General features: G+C 38.8%; 1 pseudogene; it reads left to right on the forward strand.

Annotated features, from left to right (window-relative positions):
• The first annotated feature begins 1350 nt into the window (after positions 1-1350).
• LOC149229179 (protein TORNADO 1-like) overlaps positions 1351-27395 on the forward strand; it is a 42292-nt pseudogene continuing 16247 nt past the window's right edge.

Consider the following 27395-nt stretch of genomic DNA (forward strand, 5'->3'; position numbering starts at 1 on the left):
AGAGGAAAGGGGATGGTGAGAGTAGGACTATACACAGTTATTTTAGCATATCTTGTACACCCTTTCCCCAAATTTCCAAGTGATACAACTCATCAAAGTGTGAGTACTCTTGATTAGTCTACTATCTATGAAGCTACTTACAGTTGAGTACTCACTTTCAATAGCAACAAAAAATGGTGTGGAAGATAAGTTTAAAGGAAGAAGAACTAGTCTGGTGAGATGGGAAAAATGTAAGAAGTGAATTTTGATCAAAAAGGTTGATCCACACAATCAAAAGTAAACTATGTCCTTAGCAATTGATTTTACAGAGGTGATTTCAGCTGGGTTGTTGCTCGAGCATCCTAATCTTGTTGTAGGTTTATGTGAGGTGGTTAAGTTAGGGCGTATTTTAGGTTTTGATGATGATGTAGTGAATTGCCAACTTACACAAGCTTTGGAGATATCTAGCTAAGTGCCCGAAATGAAACCTTCATTCCTGATGACTTGAAGTTGAAAGAGTTGTTTGTGGGATCTTCTACAAGTCCAAAATTTGCATGGCATCCTAACCCTTCTGATCCTAGCATACCATTGGACTCATTGTTCTGAATTGATATCCATATTGGAGCTCGGAACATATCCCAAGAAACACAAAAGGTTGACATCTCGGTTTCAAATAACATAGTTTTGCGAAAGATTCAAGGAGGAAAGATGAAGGTCAGAGTAAGACTATACAGAGTTATTTTAGCATATCTTGCACACCATTTCACCAAATTTCCACTTGATATAAGGCATCAAAGTGTGATTACTCTTGTTGATTCTACTACCTATGAAGTTACTGAAACATTTACAATTGAGTTCTCACTTTCAGTACCAACAAAATATGGTGTGGAAGATAAGTTTAGAGGAAGAAGACCCACTCTCATGAGATGGGAAAAGAGTACAAAGTGAATTTTGATAAAAAGGTCTGATCCACAAAATCAAAAGGAAACCATGTCCTTAGGAATTGATTTTGTAGAGGCAATTTCATATGGATTTTTGCTCAAGCATCTTGATCTTGTTGCAGGTTTATGTGAGTTGGTTATGTTAGAGTGTATTTTAGGTTTTGATGATGATGCAGTAAATTACATGCTCCAGTCCAAAAATTTGCAACTGTTAGTAGAGGATGAACATTTCCTGTCATCTATTTTTCCTAAAATGAATGAAAGCTTGTTTCCATCATAACCAGCCAAAGGATTCTATGGATGTAGCTCCGGGGACACGAAAAGCATCTTGAGACCAGCTAAGCTAATGAGATCAACTGGATTGTTCTCACTAGATTGTCTCCAAGGATGGGAAGCGATGTTGTTTTTGTTTAAACAAATAATAGCCAATATGGAAGAATCTGCATCCGAGAGTATGAAAAAGAAGCTGGTGAGGCTATCATTTCCATTGGAAACACTAGATACAGATACAAAGTATATTATGAAGTTTATAGGTGATTCCCATTTCAAAATTATGATTATTTCATAATTTCTTGGTGGCAATGAAAATAGTGGGATGGTGCCACTGAAGCTGGATGATTTACTTTGTAGTCCTAAAATGATGGAACATTTTGTAGTAAGTGGAAAATTAGAGGAAACAACTTCATCACATCCTTCTAGTGGCAATGGAAATGGCTATTTGGATGTAGAGACTATGAAGTCAATTGTAGGAGCTATTATTTTGAGCCTTTAAAGGGTAGCATTTATCATATGGTAATCCACCTGATAGACCTAACCATGAGATTTTTGACATTGGTGTCAACATAAGGCATTAGACGTGTGTCACTTCATTTCGAATCTCTTAGTGGATCTCATCTGTTCCAATAAAGTCCAGAGGATTTACAGAATTGATACTTTTGGGTCTTATATAATAGCATGTGAGCTAGCTCATAATAATACTATAGAAAATATGGATATAAGTGGAAATCATATCAATTCCAAATGTGCTCAAGAGTTCAGGAGGGTCCTTCAAGAAAATAGGACTCTAAAACATCTAAATATGTCAAACACTAGCATGAGTGATAAGGGTGTTTCCTACATTGCAACTACTTTGTTTTCGAACCATACCCTGTAATCCTTGCAACTTGAAAGAAATCCAATGGGAGGAGAAGGAATTGATCATTTTCTCTGTCCTCTTAGTAGGTTCAAACTACAGCCTCAAGAAAATACTTCTTTGAAATTTTTGTCCATTGGAGGACCTCAGACTAAAACGGATAGTTCTAGTGCAAGTGCATTGGTGCAAATGATCTCCACAAACCAAAGTTTACTAAAATTCACTATAAATGATTACCATAACATGGGTGCAATTGATTTTGTCAAAATTCTTATATCTTTTCGAAGAAATGTAGCTTTGAAGTCCCTGTCTTTGAAGGGATGTAAAGGAGTTGTAGGAGATGCATTACTTGAAGCAATTATGGATACATTGAAGGCGAATCCCTGGCTTGAAGAAATTGATCTGAATGGAACTCCGCTTCAAGCCTACTATAAAACTGATTATGTTCATCAACGACTTGGACAAAATGCTAATGTCGAGCCAAAGAATAATTTTCTAGAAGACATTCCCATCATAGTACCCAAAACTACTAGAGTTTTCCTCCGTGCACAAGAATTTGTATGCAATATTTATGACCTTCCCTATTCACCCTTAATCAATTTCTCATTATACACAAAGGTAAAGGGAACGACCCAATCTACTTATACATATTGTTGAAATATTCAATGAAGAGAATGATAATATATTATATATAATACTTAAAAACAACTATAGATAGATAGATATATCATGCAATGACCACGAGGATGATTATTCATTATTTGGAATCAAATAAAATATGACCTGAAAAGTTTAAGCTTTTGAAAATTCATAGAGTAAGAAAATTTTACAGTTTCTGAAAAAAGATGACTTATTGTTTCTATGAAAGCTATTAGGTATTCCACAATAAATTTGACAACCAAGATTCTTTTTTCCAATTCAAATGTCTAATATCTACAATTTTGGTTGCAGGTAAAACAAATCTATGTAATTCCATATTGTAGAGCTTTTCACGAGCCAAGATTCCATCAGTAGACCAAATAAAAACTCTTGTGAACCCAGTTTAACCCATCACAAGAACTCAGGGTATCAAAATCAAGGTCCTCGGAGATGATGATACTAGAATATCAATTTGGGACCTTATGGGTCAGCATGAGTTCCATGATGTTCCCTGGTCCTGGGAGCCCATCTTTCTTTCTCATAATTTCCAACCTGTTCGTAAAACCAAACAACAGAAAACCCAAAAAGCTTCAATAACTTGAAGAAGATATAGTATATTGGCTAAGATTTATTGTTTCCTATTCTACAAGAGCAGGATCCTTTCTCACTCATGTCACAGTTGTTTTCACTCATATTGAAAAAACTTCCGAAAGTTTAGAATTATACTTATCAGCAGTCCAATGCGTTTGCAGGCTTAGGGATCATTTCACTTGCTTTGTTGAATTATCCCCAACCGTATATATAGTGGATGTAAGGTCATCTTGTTCAATGAATAAGGTTTCTCATCATGTGCAACAAACAACCAAAAGAATTTTAAAAGGGTTCCCAAAATTTACCGAGTATGTGATGACTTAAGAGTTTTGTTTTTCAATTGGAAATCTGAGCATTCCGACAAGTCATTTATGAGATTGGAAGAGTTTTCTCAACTATGTGAAAAAAAGATTCCAACACTGAGAAAACAGTCTCGCTATGATGATGCCACAAAGGTTGAAGAGAGGTGAAGAGCCATAGCATGCTCTTTGCATAAAGCTGGAGAAATCATCTATTTTCAGGAGCTTGATTTCATCATAGTGAACTATGAGTGGTTTTGTGAGGAATACCTTGGACGTCTAGTAAGACTAAACAACAAAAGTCACTCTACTTTGGATTGACAACAAATGAGCTTTACAGCTAGAAAAGAGTTGGAGGTGATTTTAAGAGAATATTTACAGGGTTCGTACTTGGATTTGCTCCCGAAATTTTTGAGAATGTGCACCAAAGTGACCTTGTCAGCGTGATGTTGAAACTAGAAGTCTGTTATGAATAAGATCCTGGCAATCACCATTCGAAGCTTTTCATACCTACAATACTGGAGGAGGGTTGGTACAAGCCACAAACATGGCAACTAGGTGGATCAGGCTAAATCTACATTGACCACCATTTTAAGTGCGATGATTCAAATCACACTTTCCTCACTCTTGGATTCTTCCCAAGGTTGCAGATATGACCCTTTGATTTTAATATTTAAAAATACAGAAATAAAATAATGAAATTGGAGTCTCTTTTATCTTTGAGAAGAATAGGAGATGTGACCGGTTTATTCTAGATATTAGAGATCTCATGTCCTATTTACTGCCCAACCTTAGACAGAGTTGAAGTTGGATATCATATTCCATGGGGTACAAGGCATAATATGTTAGATTCACCCACTTATCCATTTAACGAAAAGTAATTCAGGATTGTAAGAAAGAGCTTCGACTTGAAGATTTTGTGCCATTACGTAATCACTCCCCCATGTCTGTCTATCTATCTATCTCCCCAAGGAAATTCCTGACTATTACATGCAAATGGGGATACAGTTCTTATGTCTCCAACATGTCCCTTTGTTCATGGAAGGTAGGGAACAAAAGGGAATTCATGAAGGAAAAAAATGAATGCTTCCATATGGTTCACTCTAATTATCCAACAATGTTTCAATGACTAGTTTGGAATCTCTCCAGACAATCAACTCTCAGATCTCTCTTTATAAAGAAATATTTAAGCCTCTTAGAACTGTCTTGAATTCCCATTCATCACCAGGACTACATTCCAGGCCTTCCATATTTAAAATAGAAAAACTATTGGAGACATTTCATAGATGGCTACTTGTGCCAATAACAATGGATTTTCCTTTATTTCCCTATGAAAATGGAATCTCTAGAAATCTAATAGGATATCATTTGGATCAAATTATATCAACAAAGAATTGGAATGAACCATAAAATCCTTTTATGGAACGAAGAAAACATAACCAAACACATATTGTTGTCCAGCAGTTATGGCTTGTCCACACTCTCAACCACTCTTTCAATGCACTTTAATGAAACTTATTAACTAGTTGCTAGCTGTTGGGTCCTTATAATACTAGTGATTACCCCATTACTATTGTAGTTATACCCCTTATTAATATTGTTGTGCCCCTATTGTCTCCATATTATTATTACTGTGCCCCATAGAATCCCTCTATTGTTATTTTTGTGGCTTTATATTATTATTGTTAGGTCGGCTGGGTTATATTGTGACTCCTTAGACTCCTATATATACAAAGGAGGTTTTTTCATTTGAATCATACAAGAATTGTTCATTTATGTAATGTAAAGGAGGTTGCCCCCTCGAAGAGGCTGAATTCTAAGGTGTTGATCTATCTTGTCTATCTTTTTCTTGAGCTGGTTACATAACATTTGGTATCAGAGCTTTGGATTCTAGGGTTTCTCTGCTCCAAACAGGTCATCGTGGCATTTTCGCTATAACTTATTTTCTGTGACATTTCAGAAGTTTAAAAGACAACCCATTTGATAAGACATCGCGCTAAATCTCAGGTCCAAATTTCAGAGCTTTTTGCGCTATATTTGTGGAGATATGATCTGAGGAAGTTGGGCTTTTTGCAGACTCCTGAATTACATTCCAAACAGGTGACCTGGGGAAAATCGTCATAACTTTTTCTCTGAGCATTGGATTGAAATTTCGTAAGAAAGTGTAGAAAGAGGACGGACTGTAGTTTCTTCTATATATTTTTCAGAGCTAAAGGTCGAAACAGTGACTCGTGGCACGTCGTACAAGTTCGCACTACTAAACTAGTCTATAATCTGGTCACTGTGGGAGATTTCGTATAACTCCTCCTTGGAGAATCCAACTTGGATCAGACTGGTGGTATTGGAAAAAGGACACAGAGGGATACCACAGATCGCAATTTCAAAACTGGATGATCCAAAATTACAAAGATACATCAGATTCAATATCAGGCTCCTACAAAGTGAAAAAAGGTGTGTAGGTTTTTTTAAAATTTTGCATAAGATTGGTTTGAAAAATTAGTTTGAAGGAATTCAAAGGGCATAGTAAAGCATTATTATTGGTAATTTATGCCCCGAGGAAAGAAAATACAAACACCTAGTAGGCAACCTGAAAGCTCTAGCATGACCCATGAAGAAGAGGAAGAAATGCAACATGATATATCAAAATTATGAGACCAAGTGCAACAATTGTCACTTGCACAAAAGTAACAGAATCTAAGATGGATGGTTTAAAGAAAGATGTAAAAGCTAAGATGGATGGTTTAAAGAAAGGCGTAGAAGCTAAGATGGACAATTTGAAGATAGATTTTAAGACAGACGTGGACGAATTGAAGATAAATATGAATAAGTTGCTACAAGAAATGGTCACTAATGGTGAAAGGGTAGTAAAGGAAACTCATGATGACAACAAAAGAAATGTTAATCATGATTCCATAGACTCTAATGTTGGATCGAAGACCCACCATATTCCAAAAATCGATATGAGGAAGTTTGATGGCAAGGATCCCGCAACATGAATATTACAGATGGAGCAATTTTTCGATCTCAATAATGTGCAAAACACACAAAAGGTATGTATTGCAACTTTATATTTGGAACCAAATCAGTTTGTATGGTATAAATTAATTTTCTCTCGTAAACAATTTATCACTTGGGCATTTTTTACGGAAGAATTGATAGCACATTATGAGGATACAAAAAGCAACACTTTTTTTGGTCAATTGATAAGTCTCAAACAAAAGGGTTCAATAATGGAGCACATTGAGGAGTTCCAAAAATTGAACATAAGGGTAAAAGATATTCTAGAGGAGCTTAGGATTGATGTGTTCATAGGGTATTTAAAGGATAATATCCAACATGATGTTCGCCTTTGGGAACCTGATTCATTAGAGAAGGCATTCAGGTTGGCAAGAAAAATGGAAAGCAAAATTATGGTAACCAGGAAGCATACCACTCACAACTATAAGGACGGAAGTGTTGTTGCCCCTAGTCTTCCACAACCTATAAGGTTGACACCACAACATTTTGAAGAAAAAAGAGCAAAAGGGCTTTGTTACAGTTGTGATAGAAAATACACTAAAGGTCATAAGTGTGTTGAGAAGAAATTATTCACACAGATTGTGAAGAGGAAGAAGAAAAGGAGCAAGAAAGGTCAAGGGAAGAGGATATACTCCAAGAACAAAGCCTAGATAAAGAAGAAATGAATCCGACCATATCTTGTAATGTATTGGCTAGAATTACCACTCCTCAAACCATCAAGATAGAAGGTCAAATCAAGAAAAAAAGGTAATAGTGTTGATTGATTCAGGAAGCACCCACAATTTTATTCATTGTAAGGTAGCATAAGAATTGAATTGCTTCCTATATCTAGCACCAGAATGTCAAGTGATGATTGCAAATGGAGGAACAATAAATTGCTCTAGAAAGTGCCATAATATCAAGCTATCCATGGGAGAATATGTATTGACTAGCCCAATGCTTTCCATTCCAATGGAAGGTGCTGATGTTGTACTAGGAGTCCAATGGCTACAATCCCTGTGTACAATAGCTTTTAATTTCCAAGAACTTTTCATAAAAATTTCTGCGGAAGGAAAGGAAGTTGAAATAAGGGGTATTACAGGGAAACCAGGAAAGATAATCAGCTCTAATGGTATGACAAAGCTTCTAAAAAAGGAGCAAGGAGGTGTAATTGCACAATTACGTTCGCTAGATGTTTCCACATCAGAATCATCTATTTCTCCAGATCTCCAAAAAGTCCTGGACAATCATTCCAAGGTATTTGAGACTCCCAAAGGTCTCCCACCTATGCATGATCATGATCATGCTATTCATCTGATTCCAAGAAGTGTTCCTCCAAACATCAGGCCGCATAGATATCCCTATGCCCAAAAGAGTGAAATTGAACGTATGGTTGTAGAAATGCTAGAGGCTGGTATAATTCAATCGAGTCAAATTTCTTTCTCTGCTCGAGTAGTATTGGTGCACAAGAAGGATGGATCATGGCGCATGTGTCTGGATTATAGGGAGCTCAACAAGCTCACTATTAAAGATAAGTTTCCCATTCCTGTCATTGATGAATTACTGGATGAATTGCATGGATCAATTTACTTCACCAAGTTGGATCTTCGTTCAGGATATCATCAAATCAAAATGAAGATTGAAGACATTCCGAAAATAGCATTTAGAACTCATGAGGGTCATTATGAATTTTTGGTCATGCCTTTTGGCCTTACCAATGCACCTTCAACATTTCAAGGTTTGATGAATTCAATTTTCAAACCATTCCTTAGAAAATTTGTGTTAGTATTTTTTGATGATACACTAATCTACAACAAGTCTTGGAAGGATCATGTTGAACATGTTGACAGTGTGCTACAACTATTGGAGGAGAAATAATTATATGCAAAAAGATCCAAATGTTTTTTTGGAGTCCAAGAGGTGGAATATTTGGGTCATATTGTATCTCATGAAGGAGTTAAGGTAGACCCTAGCAAAATTAAAGCCATTAAGGAATGGAAAATCCCCACATCCATAAAGCATCTGCGAGGATTTCTCAGGTTGACAGGGTATTATCGCAAGTTTGTTAAGAATTATGGGAGAATAGTAGCACCTCTAACAACATTATTGAAGAAAGATGCATTTTCATGGACTCCGGAAGCAACAAAGGCCTTCGAACATCTTAAAGAGGCAATGTGCCAAGCACCGGTCTTAGCTACACCGGACTTCACAAAAACCTTTATTGTGGAATGTGATGCTTCAAGAAATGGAATTGGTGCTATTCTAATGCAAGATGAAAGACCCATTGCTTTTGAAAGTCGTCCAATCAAGGGAAAGTTTTTACACAAAGCTATTTATGAGAAGGAAATGTTGGCAATACTCCATGCACTTAAGAAATGGTGACCCTACCTAATGGGAAGACACTTCAAGGTAAAAATGGATCATGATAGCCTTAAATACTTTTTAGAACAAAGATTATCCTCTGAAGAGCAACAAAAGTGGGTCACAAAGATGTTGGGTTATGACTTTGAAATCATCTACAAAAAAGGGAAGCAAAATGTGGTGGCAGATGCACTCTCAAGAAAGGATGAGGATGTGGAAGCATTGTTGTGTGCCATTTCTATTATCCAACCAGATTGGATAAACGAAGCAAGGGAGGAATGGAAGAATGACGAAGAAGTGTGGGCACTTATTCGAAAGTTACAACAAGATTCCAGTACGTCTGATACATTTAGCTGGCAAAATGATTCGTTATGGTACAAAGATCGCTTATACCTCTGTAAGAATTCCCAGCTAAAACAAAAGATTCTTATGGAATTGCACACTTCTCCCTTAGGAGGGCACTCAGGATTTTTAAAAACTTACCACAGGGTTAAGAAGGAATTTTTTTGGGATGGCCTTAAATCAGATATTCAAAAGTTTGTGGCGGAATGTTTGGTTTTCCAGCAAAATAAAGTTGAAACAATTAAGACACCAGGTCTATTACAACCTTTATCCATTCCAAGCCAATGTTGGGAGGAGGTTTCAATGGATTTTATCACAGGTTTACCCAAGTCTGAGGGAAAGAGTGTCATCATGGTGGTAGTTGACAGACTTACCAAGTATGCACACTTTTGTGCATTATCACATCCATTTAAAGCCAGTACAGTTTCTACTGCATTTATGGAAACAATTCAAAAGCTACATGGAAACCCAAAGATTATTGTAAGTGACAGAGATCCCATTTTCACTGTAAATTTTTGGACAGAATTATTTTCTTGTCTTGGTACTCAGTTAGCTCATAGCTCATCTTATCATCCTCAATCTGATGGGCAAACTGAGATAGTAAACAAATGTTTGGAAGGATATCTTCGTTGCTTTGTATCTGATAAACAGACACAATGGGTCAAATGGTTGCCTCTGGCTGAATGGTGGTATAACACTTCTTTCCATACAGCAACAAAAATGACCCCATTTATGGCACTTTATGGGTATTAGCCACCATCCATCACATCATATTTAAGAGAAAATTCTAAGGTTCAGGCAGTGGAACATCACATCGAACATCAACAACAAGTCCTCCAACTCTTAAAGGATAACCTCGTGTTGGCACAGAATAGAATGAAACAACAGGCAGATCAACATCGCAACGAAAGAAGTTTTGATGTAGGTGATTGGGTATTCCTACGACTACAACCATATAAGAAAATGTCCCTCAAGTAAGCTAAGAAGGATAATAAATTATCACCAAAGTATTATGGTCCGTAAGAGGTGTTGCAAAATATTGGTACTATGGCATACAAATTGGAGCTTCCTGTAGCTTCTCGATTGCACCTAGTTTTCCATGTTTCATGTTTAAAGAAGGTTATAGGCGACAAGCTCCCAGTTCAAACTATATTGCCAGAACTTGATGAGGAAGGAAAAATTGTATTGGAACCGGAAGCAGTCACAGAAACAAGAACTCGACAGCTACGAAATCAATCAATTTCGAAGTATCTTATAAAGTGGAAGAACTTATCCGCTGAAGATTCCACATGGGAGGATGAGAATTTAATACAGAAGTATCCAGAACTACTCAAGCGTTGAGGACAACACTTTTTTGAAGGAGAGGGGCATGTTGGGTCCCTATAATACTAGTGATTACCCCATTACTATCATAGTTATACCCCTTATTAATATTGTTGTGCCCCTATTGTCCCCAGATTGTTATTACTGTGCCCCATAGAATCCCTCTATTGTTATTTTTGTGGCTTTATATTATTATTGTTAGGTCGGCTGGGTTATATTGTGACTCCTTAGACTCCTATATATACAAAGGAGGTTTTGTCATTTGAATCATCCAAGAATTGTTCATTTATGTAATGTAAAGGAGGCTGCCCCCTCGAAGAGGCTGAATTCTAAGGCGTTGATCTATCTTTTCTATCTTTTTCTTGAGCTGGTTACATAACACTAGCCCACAATTGGTTCTTCTCCACTCTATGGATCTCATCTTTGAAAAATTTCCTTGTGTTTGATTTATCCAAATTGACTTTACAACAAATATTGGTAGGGAGGATAATACCACTTTTCATACATTTTGCCTTTCAGTGTGAGAGGATAGTCATTTAATTTGTCACAACTGACCAAAATTTATTAGGACTTCTCTCTACACAAAAAGGTTCTATGATACAAATGCAACTCTATGGTTGCCATGAGCCAAACCTACCTAGTGAACCAACAAAAACTAAGTAAATCACTCAAATCTCGGAATTTCCAACTTTAATTTGGTTGCACCTCAAAGAACCATGGAACCCACAGGGAAACAAATTGTTTGTCTGGAAAGCTTATGATATAGAAAAACACACAGAAAACATGCCTCACCAAGAGAAATTTAGAGAGATTAAAATCATAATTGATTTTTCAGTTTGTAGTCAATATTGGCATCCAACAGGTGGGATTGTTGAAAATTCAAGCCCCAAGGAATGTTGTAGTTATCACAATTGGCATATATTCTCCAAACCAACTTGTCAGTGGCTCGAGAGACCAAGATATAGAAATAGTTGAGGAAAATTAGAAGATTTGTAGAAGAACGATGCAAACTCACATTCAAGAAATTCATCTAATAACCCTTTTTCTATTTGCAACCCATAGCACCATTACATGTAGATGCATAATGGGAAGCTCCTTCCCTATAAATGATACCAAAATAGCACCAAGTTATCTAGACTCCATATATCCATTACAATATATTACCTATAGTAGATATGAGAAAATTTCAAGCCTAAATGTAATTGACCAGGCATGAATAACCATTGGTAGCTTAGCTTACATAATCTCTACTAACCTCGAGATAAAAGGTCCAAAAGGTAGTTGATTTGGTTATAGGATCCCAAAATAGTGTTTTTGTTCCTACCAAGCATGGAATTTGAAACTTGCATTAGGCAATTTCTTCACTTTGGCATTAGACCACAAGTTTATATCCCAAATTGACCCTACCTACCATCCATTCTTTCTTACCTCTGGTTTTGTTGTTCTGCTACCTTACTGTGCCGATTCCACAGAAGAGTGCCCATCACTAAATAAGGAGTGGAGTGAGATACAAGGAAGAGTATCAATTTCCCTATTATTTTTTATGAAACTAGATATTGTTGCTAACAATTAAGTCCTTTCGATATATTTTATATTTATATCTAATAATTTGATCTGCACGTTATCTTATTTTGATGCTGACCTTTTTCTAGCTATCACATTGGCACCTCTACAACAAAATATTTGGGTCATGTAACAGACAAAGTTCCACTTACAAACTTGAGAAAAACCTCATCTCAATAGTCATCAATGGCATTAACATCCATGTTGAACTCGCAGCGAAATGGGCTACTATATCGATACACTAGCTTTCTCATCACAATACCTCAGTGAAACTCTTAAAGTTCTGAACCAAGTTGTTTTTGAAATCATTATAAGACTATGTGCATCATATGTAGGTTGCCAAAGGGTATTATTAGTTCAGGGTATTTCAAGGCCACAATGTGTGCATGACCTCGTACCATTGAGGTATAGGAAGGGCCAATTTGTTCTAGTGGAGTATCTGAAGCAAGAGTTACTCTCAGTTTCAACATACAACATATATAACTATCAACATACCTGTAATGTTGTCACTCAATGAAGGTCTATCATCTTAGAAGTCAGATTCCACTACGCAAGGGGCCTTCTTGGAGAGGAAGAATTCAAGGATGTATTGCAAAGACGATATCACGATCTTTACAAGATTTTTCTTGAGCTCAATGCTCCATCAGCTAACGACATCCCATATTATCAAGGTCCTCATAATGATGATGATGATGAAGAAAATGAATATGGGTCTGTGTCTCCTACCATTGCCGGGATAACATTTGGTATCGGAGCTTTGGATTCTAGGGTTTTGCTGCTCCAAATAGGTCATCGTGGCATTTTCACTATAACTTTTTTCTGTGACGTTTCAGAAGCTAAAAAAAACCCCATTTGAGATGAAATCGCATTGAACCTCAGGTCCGAATTTTAGATATTTTCGCACTATATTTGCGGAGATATGATTTGAGGAACTTGGTCTTTTTGCAGACTCCTGAATTACATTCCAAACAGGTGACTTGGGGAAAATTGTCATAACTTTCTCTTTGAGCATCGGATTGAAATTTCGTAAGAAGGTATAGAAAGAGGACGGACTGTAATTTCTTGTATACATTTTTCAGAGCCAAAGGTTGAAATAATGACTCGTGGCATGTCGTACAAGTTCGCACTACTGAACTAGTCTATAATCAGGTCACTTTGGGAGATTTGGCATAACTCTTCCCTGGAGAATCCAATTTGGATCAGACTAGTGGCATTGGAAAGAGGACATAGAGGGTTACCGCGGGTCGCAATTTTAGAACTGGATGATCCAAAATTACAAAGAGATATTAGATTCAATATCAAGCTCCTACAAAGTGAAAAAAGGTGTGTAGTTTTTTTTAAATTTTTGCATAAGCTTGGTTTGAAAAATTAGTTTGAAGGAATTAGAAGGCCATAGTAAAGCATTATTATTGGTAATTGATTCCCCGAGGAAAGAAAATGCAAACACCTAGTAAGCAACCTGAAAGCTCTAGCATGACTCATGAAGAAGAGGAAAAAATGCAACGTCATATATCAAAATTACGAGACCAAGTGCAAAAAGTGTCACTTGCACAAAAAGTAGTAGAATATAAGATGGATGCTTTAAAGAAAGATGTAGAAGCTAAGATGGATGGTTTATAGAAATGCGTACAAGCTAAGATGAATGATGTGGAAGCTAAGATGGACGATTTGAAGATAGATTTGAAGACAGATTTGAAGAGAGGCATATAAGATTTGAAGATAGGCATGGAAGATTTGAAGACAGATTTGACAAAGTTTCTACAAGAAATGCTTACTAATGGTGAAAGGGTAGTAAAGGAAACTCATGACAAGAACAAAAGAAATGTTAATCATGATTTCATAGACTCTAATGTTGGATCGAAGACCCACCATATTCCAAAAATCGATATGAGGAAGTTTGATGGCAAGGATCCTGCAACATGGAGCAATTTTTCGATCTCAATAATGTGCAAAACACACAAAAGGTACGTATTGCAACTTTATATTTGGAACCAAATCAGTTTGTATGGTATCAATGACTTTGCTCTTGTAAACAAATTATCACTTGGGAAATTTTTATGGAAGAATTGACAGCACATTATGAGGATACAAAAAGCAACACTTTTTTTAGCCAATTGATAAGTCTCAAACAAAAGGGTTCAATAATGGAGCACATTGAGGAGTTCCAAAAATTGAACATAAGGGTAAAAAATATTCTAGAGGAGCATAGGATTGATGTGTTCATAAGGAATTTAAAGGATAATATCCAACATGATGTTCGCCATTGGGAACCCGACTCATTAGAGAAGGCATTCAGGTTAGCGAGAAAAATGGAAGGCAAAATTATGGCAACCAAGAAGCATACCACTCACAACTATAAAGATGGAAGTGCTGTTGCCCCTAGTCTTCCACAACCTATAAAGTTGAGACCACAACAATTGGAAGAAAAAAGAGCAAAGGGCTGTGTTACAGTTGTGATAGCAAATACACTAAAGGTCATAAGTGTGATGAGAAGAAATTATTCTACATAGATTGGGAAGAGGAAGAAGAAAAGGAGCAAGAAAGGTCAAAAGAAGAGGATATACTCCAGGAACAAAGCCTATATAAAGAATAAATGAATTTGACCATATCTTGCAATGCTTTGGCTGGAATTACCACTCCTCAAACCATCAAGATAGAAGGACAAATCAAGAAGAAAAAGGTAATAGTGTTGATTGATTCTAGAAGTACCCACAATTTTATTCATTGTAAGATAGCAAAAGAATTGAATTGCTTCCTATATTTAGCACCAGATTTTCAAGTGATGGTTGCAAATGGAAGAATGATAAACTGCTCTAGAAAGTGCCATAATATCAAGCTATCCATGGGAGAATATGTATTGACTAGCCCAATGCTTTCCATTCCAATGGGAGGTGTTGATGTTGTACTAGGAGTCTAATGGCTACAATCCTTGGGTACAATAGATTTTAATTTTCAAGAACTTTTCATGAACTTTTCTATGGAAGGAAAGAAGTTGAATTAAGGGGTATTGCAGGGAAACCGAGAAAGATAATCAGCTCTAATGGTATGACAAAGCTTCTAAAAAAGGAACAAAGAGGTGTAATTGCACAATTATGTTCACTAGATGTTTCCACATCGGAATCATTTATTTCTCCAGATCTCCAAAAAGTCTTGGACAATCATTCCAAGGTATTTGAGACTTCCAAAGGTCTCCCACCTATTCGTGATCATGATCATGCTATTCATCTGATTCCAGTGTTCCTTCGAACATCAGGCCGTGGAGATATCCCTATGCCCAAAAGAGTGAAATTGAATGTATGGTTGCAGAAATGCTCGAGGTTGGTATAATTCAACCTAGTCAAAGATATTTCTCTGCTCCAGTAGTATTGGTGCACAAGAAGGATGGATCATGACGCATGTGTCCGGATTATAGGGAGCTCAACAAGCTCATTATTAAAGATAAGTTTCCCATTCCTGTCATTGATGAATTACTGGATGAATTGCATGGATCGATTTACTTCACCAAGTTGGATCTTCATTCAGGATATCATCAAATTAGAATGAGGACTGAAGACATTCTGAAAATAGCATTTAGAACTCATGTGGGTCATTATGAATTTTTGGTCATGCCTTTTGGCCTTACCAATGCACCTTCTACATTTCAAGGTTTGATGAATTCCATTTTCAAACCCTTCCTTAGAAAATTTTTGTTAGTATTTTTTGATGATATACTAATCTACAACAAGCCTTGGAAGGATCATGTTGAACATGTTGACAGGGTGCTACAACTATTGGAGGAGAAACAATTATATGCAAAAAGATCCAAATGTTTCTTTGGAGTACAAGAGGTGGAATATCTAGGTCATATTGTATCTCATGAAGGAGTTAAGGTAGTGTTATAGACATTTTTGTGCCTCGCGTCAAGGAGCAGGAAATGTCAATAATTACAGGGATCCTCAGTCCCTAAACATGTTGTTCTTACCCCTAAAAGAACAAGGTCATCAATCAACAACACTTCCAATCAGTTCTCCACCTGAAAACACTTCAGAACAGGCTTATTTTGGATCATGTCAGCTGCTTAACTGAGCTTCTGCGCTGTATTGCAACTGTCCCACTCTGTACCTGCGCTAGAAGTCAAAAACAATGAAGGCTACCTGCGCTGGGCGAGATTGGCCAAGTGGCACAGTCATCCTGCAAGGTGTCAATTGCCCAGGAAGCTTCCAAACTGACACTTGGGTCATGAGATTCGCCCTGTGATGAGTAAGAGGTACTTGATCACCATGTGTAAGCAAGGATCTCCAAGTGGACACAGGAACTGAAGATTAACTGAAGATGGAGAGGACACAAGGCAGCTTCATGTCAGTCTCAAGCTGACTCATCCTTTCCTCTTCTCTCCTATATATAGAGCTCTTCTATGAGGTCTAAGGAGGCGGGAATTTTGTATAAGCAAGGAGGTGTTGTTGGTATACTGCCAGGATTATTGGGTGATTGTTTTACTAGAGGTGAAGAAGAGAGTTCTTGCTGCCGAGGAGGTGCTGCTGGATTGGGGCCAACATCATTGGTTGTAACTTCCTCTGGAACCCTGTTACTTTCTATCAATAAAGTTTGCATGTTCTTCTATATACTTGTTTTACATAGATGCTTTTGTGTTTACATGTATATTTGATGTAACCTAATCCATGCTTCAATTATGATTGCTTGTATCTCGTAGTTTGCTCCCTTTTGTTGTGCAGATTCTGTGTGTAGCTGGATCGGCTTGGAGAGTAAAGAGCTGGGAACGGGATACAAAGCGAGAAGGACAAGGATCGACTAAGCGCAAGACACCAGGTTGGTTGATCCTCTTTCTATTCTCTCTGTGCTTTCATAAAGATGAACATGAAAACTTTGTCATTCAGTTGTTGCTAAAGTCTGTCACCTTTAGAAAGGGTTAGTGTCATCCGCATCGGATACTTTTCCCCACAACAAACTGGCGACTCCGCTGGGGAGATCCTAGTATCTTGTTGTTGTAGTATTTTGCTATTCATTTCTTGAAGAAAGGAGTACCGAATCGAAAAGCTTTTGACTCTATCAAAAGCGAAGTAGAGGGTTTTGCTACTCTTGCTCCTTTGCTGAGCAAATTCAAGATTTAAAGAGCTAATCTACAGATGAATCCTTACTCTTTGTGATAGATCTTTATCCTCTTGATCATCCCTTAGCCTGTACTTAACCCATAGCATTTTATTTCAGTCAAAACAGTACATTTTTGAGCTTTTTATGACCTGGAATTCTTAGCAGACGTAACTCTCGTAAGTCAGTGCAAGCTGTCCACAGGCAGTCTGCATTACAGCGCAGGTGCTCCCTTCGGGAACTGCGCTGAGAGTGAAACTGGCAGACCAGTGCCTGCGCTGGTCCAGTTGGCCTTAGTCTAGCTCAGCTCTTCCTTTGTGTCTTGGCCCTGTTTGCACTTGTTTTTGGCTGATTGCTTGCTGGTTATTGTATTTGCTGTAGACCTTATCTCCTTGACATTATTCCGCCTCAGTTGTGTGATGAAATTGTAAACGTTCTTTTAGTATTTCTTGTTTCAGTTACAATTTCCCATTGTGAAAAGCGAACCTAGTAGCTGTGGCCTCTTAGATTGCGATCTTATGAGTTAGTGTTATTGCTGTTCATAGCTGTTTTGGATTGGTTTGCTTCTCACTTTATGGTTTGAATCTATACTTTTCTTGTATTTAAAACAAGTCTTTCATAAGGTGTTCTTTTGATTGTGGACAAGCTTGTTTATTTTTACTTGAAAGTTGATTCAAAAATCATACAACAGTTTCCTTTTGTTAAGCATCAACATTAAGGATAACGAAAAGAAATACATGCATTGTGCATTTTGCATTTGACTGTATGCTTGACGATTTAGGAAAATGTGCATTTTAGTGTGTGTTCTTTGATCTGTGGAAAAAGTTGTGTCTTGCTCTTTCCTCAAGTAGATTAAGGTTTTCAAAGTTGAAAGATTGAAAAGATTTTGCTTCTCATTCTTAGATTGCATATAGGAAGTTGTATATATACATCTCGTGGCGAACCTGAAAGGCAAACTGTTAAGGAAGATCAACATTAAAATAAACTCAATTTACATAACAACGCTTTGGAATTTAACGCAAACATCTAGAGGTCTAGGTAGAGACGTGTTCCGGCGTCGTTAAACATAGTGACTGTCGATCTCTACGAAGGTGGGTGATTCCTCCTGAGAGTCGGTGGCACTAACACGGATTTGAGCTCCCGCGTACCGTCGCGTATATTGGGAGACCCCTATAGGCTTTTATCCTTTATCCTTAGGAAACCGTGTCGGCCGCCCTACTGATCGCGATGCAGTGAACACAGCATTCACGAAGATCGACCACCCGTACCGTAAAACGTATTCTGTGGTTTCGCGAAAGGTTTGGCACACCCTCTGCCTAGATCTCCAGAACAGTTTCTTTTGACCCTTTTCAAACTCTATAACTGAAAAGGTCCAACCGAGCATTTGTCACTTCGGGCTCGTTAATACATCGAAGGCGACTAGAGTCATCTTTAGCTTTTTCTCGACTCTTAAAACATGAAAAAGCAAGTTTGTGTCTAAAAGCGTCGTAAATAAAACTTATTTTAAAGCGGAACATAATCACCTGTTATTCCCACGTTGATCTTTCAGTTGAAAAGTATGGAGCCCACCAACCAAGGAAGTAACCTTGGCGGAAGTCCAAATCCCTTCTCCTCTTGGGGAGAAGTTGGTGCGCCCCATATGGCTACATTGTCACTTCCAGGATTGACAATCGGCCTTCCTGTTTGGCTCTTTTCAACTAATGTTGTCCAAATCGCCACTAATCCTGAGCAGTCGAATCAACTGTCAGAACAATCTAGAACTACCCACCAGCCTTCTACCTCTTGTGATACTTCCTCTGATCCTTCATCTTCGCAGGGTAGAGCCGGCAAAAGTCAGCCTCCCAAGGAGAAGAAGGAAAAGAAGAAGAAAGGGAAGAAGCAGAAGGAGCCTCTGGCGAAGGCGACTGGGGGCAAGCAGAAGAAAACTGACAAAAACCCACACACTGCACCGACCGGGCCTAAATCGCCATGTGTCATTTGCAAAGGGATCCATTTCCATCGTGATTGTCCTTGTATTCCCCGGATACTAAGGGACTGGTCCCCGAGGTTGCACAATCCGGTAGCATCAACCTCTGGTTGTCAAGTTGATTGCATTCCCTCAACTAGCGAGAGTGAAGGACGAAGAAGGGGACCAAGATCACCCTGTCTATTGTGTGAAGGTCACCATGCCATCCACAAATGTCCATTCTTAGATGAGGCAAAGAGAGTTTTGGAAGATCGCCCGGTGTCACCGGTGCAACTTCCGCCTGGATACCGAAAACTCGCGCCTAATCCCTCGATAGTTGAAAATCCAGTTGAACCACTCAAGTGGTCAGCTGATGTGTCAATCATTGAGAATGAACCTACCGAATCTAGACCAGACGAAAGTCTAAAGGTCGAAACGGCAGTTGACCCGGTTCTTCCTTCAAAGGTTCTATCGTCCAATGACTCCGTCATTGAAGACCCATCTTCAAATGACATCGTCACCGAAGTGTCGTCTTCATGTGACACCCTCACTGATGAGAACAAGGATGACACCATCCAGGTTCTCTTTATCAGCACCGACTCCGACGAGCATCCGGGCAATGCGCCCATTCCTTTATCGCAGGAAGGAACATCATCTGAGTCGTATCCGGCCGTATATTCGGTCCCACCACCAAGCAACCTGGTTGTATCCTTTGATTGGAATCAACTAGGCAGACCCCGGTTACCAGCCAGTACACCATTTAGAATCATTGTCCAGATCTATAGAATGGTTATGGCTGGTACTATCATTGATGAAGGGGCGTCTGTGAGTATCCTTTCCTCTATTGCTTGGAAAGCACTGGGTTCCCCAGCGCTTTTACCTGAGTTGAGAAATCTCTCAGGTTTTGATAAAGGAACCAGTCGACCATTAGGAATCCTCCCCGATGTACCTGTTACATTGAAGGGGAAGACCGTCAGGATGAACGTGTTGGTAGTTCAAGGACCCTTGGATTATAACCTACTCCTTGGACGCGACTATATTTATTGCATGGGAGCGATAGTCTCCTCACTCTTTAGAGTAATGTGTTTTCCACACGAAGGAAGGGTGGTCAAGCTCGTAGACCAGCTTTCATTTCTGGGATCTCGCATCGCAAATAGTCAAATACCAATCCTAAATGGTCTGTTCACTCAAGATTCGCCTCCGCCCCCAGTCCTCCTTCCCGATGAGCGCGAGTAATTCGGAAAGAAAGACTAGGACCCAGGGGGCATGCACCCTGGTCTGCTTCGGGCAGAAGAAACTCCGGGTATAAGGAAGAATTTCCGCAGGAGAACATGACTAGTCCGTACCCCGTCCGAAGGAAGTGGGGTTGTTCTGGAATAATGATCTTTTGTTAAAGTTATGTGTTTGGGAATCATTCACCTTTGTCTAAAAAAGTGGGCAATGCCCAAGTAGGAATTCCCTTATTGTAACAAGTAGTCACCATCTTTAAATTCAAGCCTCGCCCATCGAAACATATGTTTTGAAGGATAAGCAGGGGCAGTAAACTAAGAAGGAGACCGTATTGTTGTGACAGAGGGTAACCATCTTTGGACATCCCAATGATAGACACCGCCGAAGAAAGAGATTGATTTGCGGCAGCGAATAGAACCACTCTTCGGATAATAAGAAAGAGGCAAGCCTCCCTCGATAATACCAATGTTTTATCTTTGAGTAGTGTTCTTCTATTGTCACAATAGCTGTTTGTTAAAAGTGGGCCGACAGGAAGTCTGAGTACTGCGTAAGACCCCTTAAAATAACGAGAAGACAAGTATCGTTAGCATTAGATTAGCAAGATGACAAATAACTGTGAACACCCAAAGAAAAGCAGAAGTAGGAGAGAGGAGGGGCAACCTCGAAATTCTATCCTATACCTGGGGGCATGCAAACTTTCTGGAGTGCAAGCTAGGGGCGGTTATTTATCTCGTTTTAAGATTAGCCGTTTCCAAACTTGCATGAAAGAAAGCCTGTGGGGCAGAAGTAAAATTTGCCAAAATAAGAGCATAGCTGTAGTAAGGCATAAGCTCTATAAAAATTGGTCCTTATAGGAGGCATTCTTATGACTGGTATATCGAGCAGTTTTAGCATATAGTTCATGCTCGTTAAAAAATAAACGCGAAATTCGAGCAGTTTTAGGCCTGAATTTATGCTCGTTAAAAAATAGAAAAGTGTGAGCAAATGTTTCCCCCAGAGTTCAAGCTCATGGAAAAAATGAACCGGTAAATAACCTTTTGAGATCGTAAATTCATTAGCCATAAGAACCTTGATCGTGTTTTCATCCACCACCTCCACCGTTCATTTGGCCGATCATTCACTTCCATTGGTGTGTTTACCTCTTTTGAGAAACAGCTGCGAAGAGTGATTTCACCTAGCCATCCTTGTGACAATGCCGTGATTGGAAATTCCAACCTGTACCTGGAATCTGTAGCTATCCCTGTTTATCACTCGTTCCTCAAAAGACGAGTCTTCTTTCAGCTCTTTTCACTGACTCGTAAAATATGAAAAGTTTGCCGAGTTTTGGCCTTCCAGCTCGTTAAAATGACCGGAACGCTATCCCTCCTCTAAATTTTAATCTTTTTGGACTTGAGGGATTATTGCACAAAAGGATCGAGCGCTTGCCTGGTTCAGCTCGTTAAAAATACCGAACAGCCATCCCTTCTGTATTGTTTTATACTTTTTCGGACTTAAGGGATTAGCTGACGAAAAAGGAATTATGGAGTTGACTTTCTGTACCTTTTTAGACTCTCTAAAAATGAAAAGGACCGAGTTTTCCTTGTCGTTAGACTCGTTAAAATAATTAAATAGCGACAAACTTGTCTTTAGACGAGAACGAGTTTCCCTATCGCTAGGCTCGTTAAATCTTAGCGATGGGCTTGCCCGAAGGGCAGGTTATAGAACAAGCATATGTTATCCTCCTCAAGCTTGACAAAAATAAAGAGGTACTGGTCAGAAATGACTGGGGAAAAATTGGGAGAACATCAAAGTTTAGAGGTAGCAAGTCACTCTTGAACATGACACTTTTCCTCTGTATCACATCGGGTTGGGTTGTCTCATTCACCGGTTTCATCACCATGGTCCTCGCCACACCATCCATTCGGGGTAATGCTACCGATCCATCGCATCAGTGTCGTTATATGTTCAAGAGGGGTCATTCAGAAAGTGTCAACCGTGTCCCATCCACTACCATACATTATCCTTCATCCATTTCACGATCGCCACCCTGAATCATATGTCACAGTTTGTTTCCACCTCCACTAAATCATTAGCTCCGTTCCGTGTCATTGATGTGGGATTCATTAAGGCCCTCCTTTGACGGATCGCTTCTTGTCGACATCAGCTCATTATCCAAGAAGTCGATCTAGGAACACCCCCATCAGTACTTTGAAGCTTGCATGCCTCAATGGCAAGTTTCTCACTTCCGGCGACAGGTATACCTCAATGACCTTCGACCAGAAGATTTTGCGTGGCGTTCGACGCCAAGTCCTTTATTCACGCCACGTGAATTGTACTGCCGTACCTTGAGGGTCATCGTCCTTATTGGTGATTCCTCTCGCGCTTGTTAACGGTTTACATTATTGACCGGTAATCAAGCGATGTCTTTCCATGTTCGACTTCAGCATAATTCTCACATGGATCGACTTGTACTTAGAGTGAAGATCGAACGAGTTTGAAGACCCCGGATCTAGTTTCATCCATCCGGGCTGCGATATATATTCAGGAAATATAAAAGCATTTGCCATGTACATCATTGCAGCAGATGATCATCCTCCTCAAAGGATGATAATTTTAGCGGAAGATTATCAGTCTGTCTTCAGACGATCGTCTGTCATATGTACCAAAATGTATTTATAGAAAGCTGAGCATGGGAATACCCGCCTCAGCTAGATCTTGAGAATAATGATGAATGAAAGATAATGTATTGTATTGTATTGTATTACAGGGCACTCTCCTCAGCACTGGAACGAACTTCGGACCCTCTAGCTAAAGCATTTCACCCGATTAACGGCCTCATACTTTAGGGGGCAACTGTTATAGACATTTTTGTGCCTCGCGTCAAGGAGCAGGAAATGTCAATAATTACAGGGATCCTCAGTCCCTAAACATGTTGTTCTTACCCCTAAAAGAACAAGGTCATCAATCAACAACACTTCCAATCAGTTCTCCACCTGAAAACACTTCAGAACAGGCTTATTTTGGATCATGTCAGCTGCTTAACTGAGCTTCTGCGCTGTATTGCAACTGTCCCACTCTGTACCTGCGCTGGAAGTCAAAAACAATGAAGGCTACCTGCGCTGGGCGAGATTGGCCAAGTGGCACAGTCATCCTGCAAGGTGTCAATTGCCCAGGAAGCTTCCAAACTGACACTTGGGTCATGAGATTCGCCCTGTGATGAGTAAGAGGTACTTGATCACCATGTGTAAGCAAGGATCTCCAAGTGGACACAGGAACTGAAGATTAACTGAAGATGGAGAGGACACAAGGCAGCTTCATGTCAGTCTCAAGCTGACTCATCCTTTCCTCTTCTCTCCTATATATAGAGCTCTTCTATGAGGTCTAAGGAGGCGGGAATTTTGTATAAGCAAGGAGGTGTTGTTGGTATACTGCCAGGATTATTGGGTGATTGTTTTACTAGAGGTGAAGAAGAGAGTTCTTGCTGCCGAGGAGGTGCTGCTGGATTGGGGCCAACATCATTGGTTGTAACTTCCTCTGGAACCCTGTTACTTTCTATCAATAAAGTTTGCATGTTCTTCTATATACTTGTTTTACATAGATGCTTTTGTGTTTACATGTATATTTGATGTAACCTAATCCATGCTTCAATTATGATTGCTTGTATCTCGTAGTTTGCTCCCTTTTGTTGTGCAGATTCTGTGTGTAGCTGGATCGGCTTGGAGAGTAAAGAGCTGGGAACGGGATACAAAGCGAGAAGGACAAGGATCGACTAAGCGCAAGACACCAGGTTGGTTGATCCTCTTTCTATTCTCTCTGTGCTTTCATAAAGATGAACATGAAAACTTTGTCATTCAGTTGTTGCTAAAGTCTGTCACCTTTAGAAAGGGTTAGTGTCATCCGCATCGGATACTTTTCCCCACAACAGGTAGACCCTAGCAAAATTAAAGCCATTAAGGAATGGAAAATCCCCACATCCATAAAGCATCTGCGAGGATTTCTCGGATTGACAGGGTATTATGGAAAGTTTGTTAAGAATTATGGGAGAATAACAACACCTCTAACAACATTATTGAAGAAAGATGCATTTTCGTGGACTCCAGAAGCAACAAAGGCCTTCAAATATCTTAAAGAGGCAATGTGCCAAGCACCAGTCTTAGCTACACCGGACTTCACAAAAACCTTTATTGCGGAATGTGATGCTTAAGGAAATGGAATTAGTGTTGTTTTAATGCAGGATGAAAGCCCCATTGCTTTTGAAAGTCATCCAATCAAGGGAAAGTTTTTACACAAAGCTATTTATGAGAAGGAATTGATGGCAATACTACATCCACTTAAGAAATGGCGACCCTACCTAATAGCAAGACTCTTCAAGTTAAAAACGGATCATGATAGCCTTAAATACTTTCTAGAACAAAGATTATCCTCTGAAGAGAAACAAAAGTGGGTAAAAAAGATGTTTGGATATGACTTTGAAATCATCTACAAAAGAGGGAAGAAAAATGTGGTGGCAGATGCACTCACAAGAAAGGATGAGGATGTGGAAGCATTGTTGTGTGCCATTTCTATTATCCAACCAGATTGGATAAACGAAGCAAGGGAGCAATGAAAGAATGATGAAGAAGTGTGGGCACTTATTTGAAAGTTACAACAAGATTCTAGTACACCTGATACATTTAGCTGGCAAAATGATTCGTTATGGTACAAAGATCGCTTATACCTCTGTACGAATTCCCAACTCAAACAAAAGATTCTTATGGAATTACAAACTTCTCCCTTAGGAGGGTACTCAGGATTTTTAAAAACTTACCACAGGGTTAAGAAGGAATTTTTTTGGGATGGCCTTAAATCAGATATTCAAAAGTTTGTGGTGGAATGTTTGGCTTGCCAACAAAATAAAGTTGAAACAATTAAGACCCTGAGTCTATTACAACCTTTATCCATTCCAAGCCAACTTTGGGACGATGTTTCAAGGGATTTTATCACAGGTTTACCCAAGTCTAAGGGAAAGAGTGTCATCATGGTGGTAGTTGACAGAGTTTCCAGGTATGCACATTTTTGTGCATTATCACATCCATTTAAAGCCAGTACAATTTCTATTGCATTTATGGAAACAATTCAAAAGCTACATGGAAACCCAAAGATTATTGTAAGTGACAAAGATCCCATTTTCACTGAAAATTTTATAACATAATTACTTTCTTGTCTTGGTACTCAGTTAGCTCATAGCTCATCTTATCATCCTCAATCTGATGTGAAAACTGAGATAGTAAACAAATGTTTGGAAGGATATCTTCATTGCTTTGTATCTGATAAATAGACACAATGGGTCAAATGGTTTCCTCTGGCGGAATGGTGGTATAACACTTCCTTCCATGCAACAAGAAAAATGACCCCATTTATGGAACTTTATGGATATCAGCCACTATCCATCACATCATATTTAAGAGAAAATTCTAAGGTTCAAGCGGTGGAACATCATATCGAACGTCAACAACAAGTCCTCCAACTCTTAAAGGATAACCTCATGTTGGCACAAAATAGAATGAAACAATAGGCAAATCAACATCGCGGTGAAAGAAGTTTTGATGTAGGTGATTGGGTATTCCTACAGCTACAACCATGTAAACAAATTTCCCTCAAGAAAGCTAAGAAGGATAATAAATTATCACCAAAGTATTATGGTCCGTATAAGGTGTTGCAAAAGATTGGTACTATGGCATACAAATCGGAGCATCCTGCAACTTCTCGAGTGCACCTAGTTTTCCATGTTTCATGTTTAAATAAGGTTATAGGTGACAAGCACCCAGTTCAAAAAATATTTCTAGAGCTTGACGAGGAGGAAAAATTATATTGGAACCGGAAGCAGTCACAGAAACAAGAACTCGACAGCTACGAAATCAATCAATTTCGGAGTATCTTATAAAGTGGAAGAACTTATCCGCTGAAGATTCCACATGGGAGGATGAGAATTTAATACAGAAGTATCCAGAACTACTCAAGCGTTGAGGACAACACTTTTTTGAAGGAGAGGGGCATGTTGGGTCCCTATAATACTAGTGATTACCCCATTACTTGTTATGAACCAGCTCAAGAAAAAGATAGAAAATATAGATCCATGCCTTAGAATTCAGCCTCTTCGAGGGGGAAACCTCATTTACATTACATAAATGAACAATTCATGGATGATTCAAATGACAAAACCTCCTTTCTATATATTGGAGTCTAAGGAGTCACAATATAACCTAGCCGACCTAACAATAATAATATAAAGCCACAAAAATAACCATAGAGGGATTCTATGGGGCACAATAATAACAATATGGGGGCAATAGAGGCACAAAAATATTAATAAGGGATACAACTACAATAGTAATGGGGTAATCACTAGTATTATAGGGACCCAACATGCGCCTCTCCTTCAAAAAGTGTTGTTCTCAACGCTTGAGTAGTTCTGGATGCCTCTGTATAAAATTCTCATCCTCCCATGTTGAATCTTCAGCGGATAAGTTCTTCCACTTTATAAGATACTCCGAAATTGATGAATTTCGTAGCTGTCGAGTTCTTGTTTCTGTGACTGCTTCTGGTTCCAATATAATTTTTCCTTCATCGTCAAGTTTTCGCAATATTGTTTGAACTGGGAGCTTGTCGCCTATAACCTTCTTTAAACATGAAACATGGAAAACTGGGTGCAATCGAGAAGCTGCAGGAAGCTCCAATTTGTATGCCATAGTACCAATCTTTTGCAACACCTTGTACGGACCATAATACTTTGGTGATAATTTATTATCCTTCTTAGCTTGCTTGAGGGACATTTGCTTATATGGTTGTAGCCGTAGGAATACCCAATCACCTACATCAAAACTTATTTCGCTATGATGTTGAATTGCCTGTTGTTTCATTCTATTATGTGCCAACACGAGGTTATCCTTTAAGAGTTGGAAGACTTGTTGTTGATGTTCGATGTGATGTTCCACTACTTGAACCTTAGA

Source organism: Pinus tabuliformis, chromosome J (genome assembly GCF_031772625.1).
Source record: "Pinus tabuliformis cultivar Carrire ecotype Pingquan chromosome J, CPIR1, whole genome shotgun sequence".
Lineage (NCBI taxonomy): Eukaryota > Viridiplantae > Streptophyta > Pinopsida > Pinales > Pinaceae > Pinus > Pinus tabuliformis.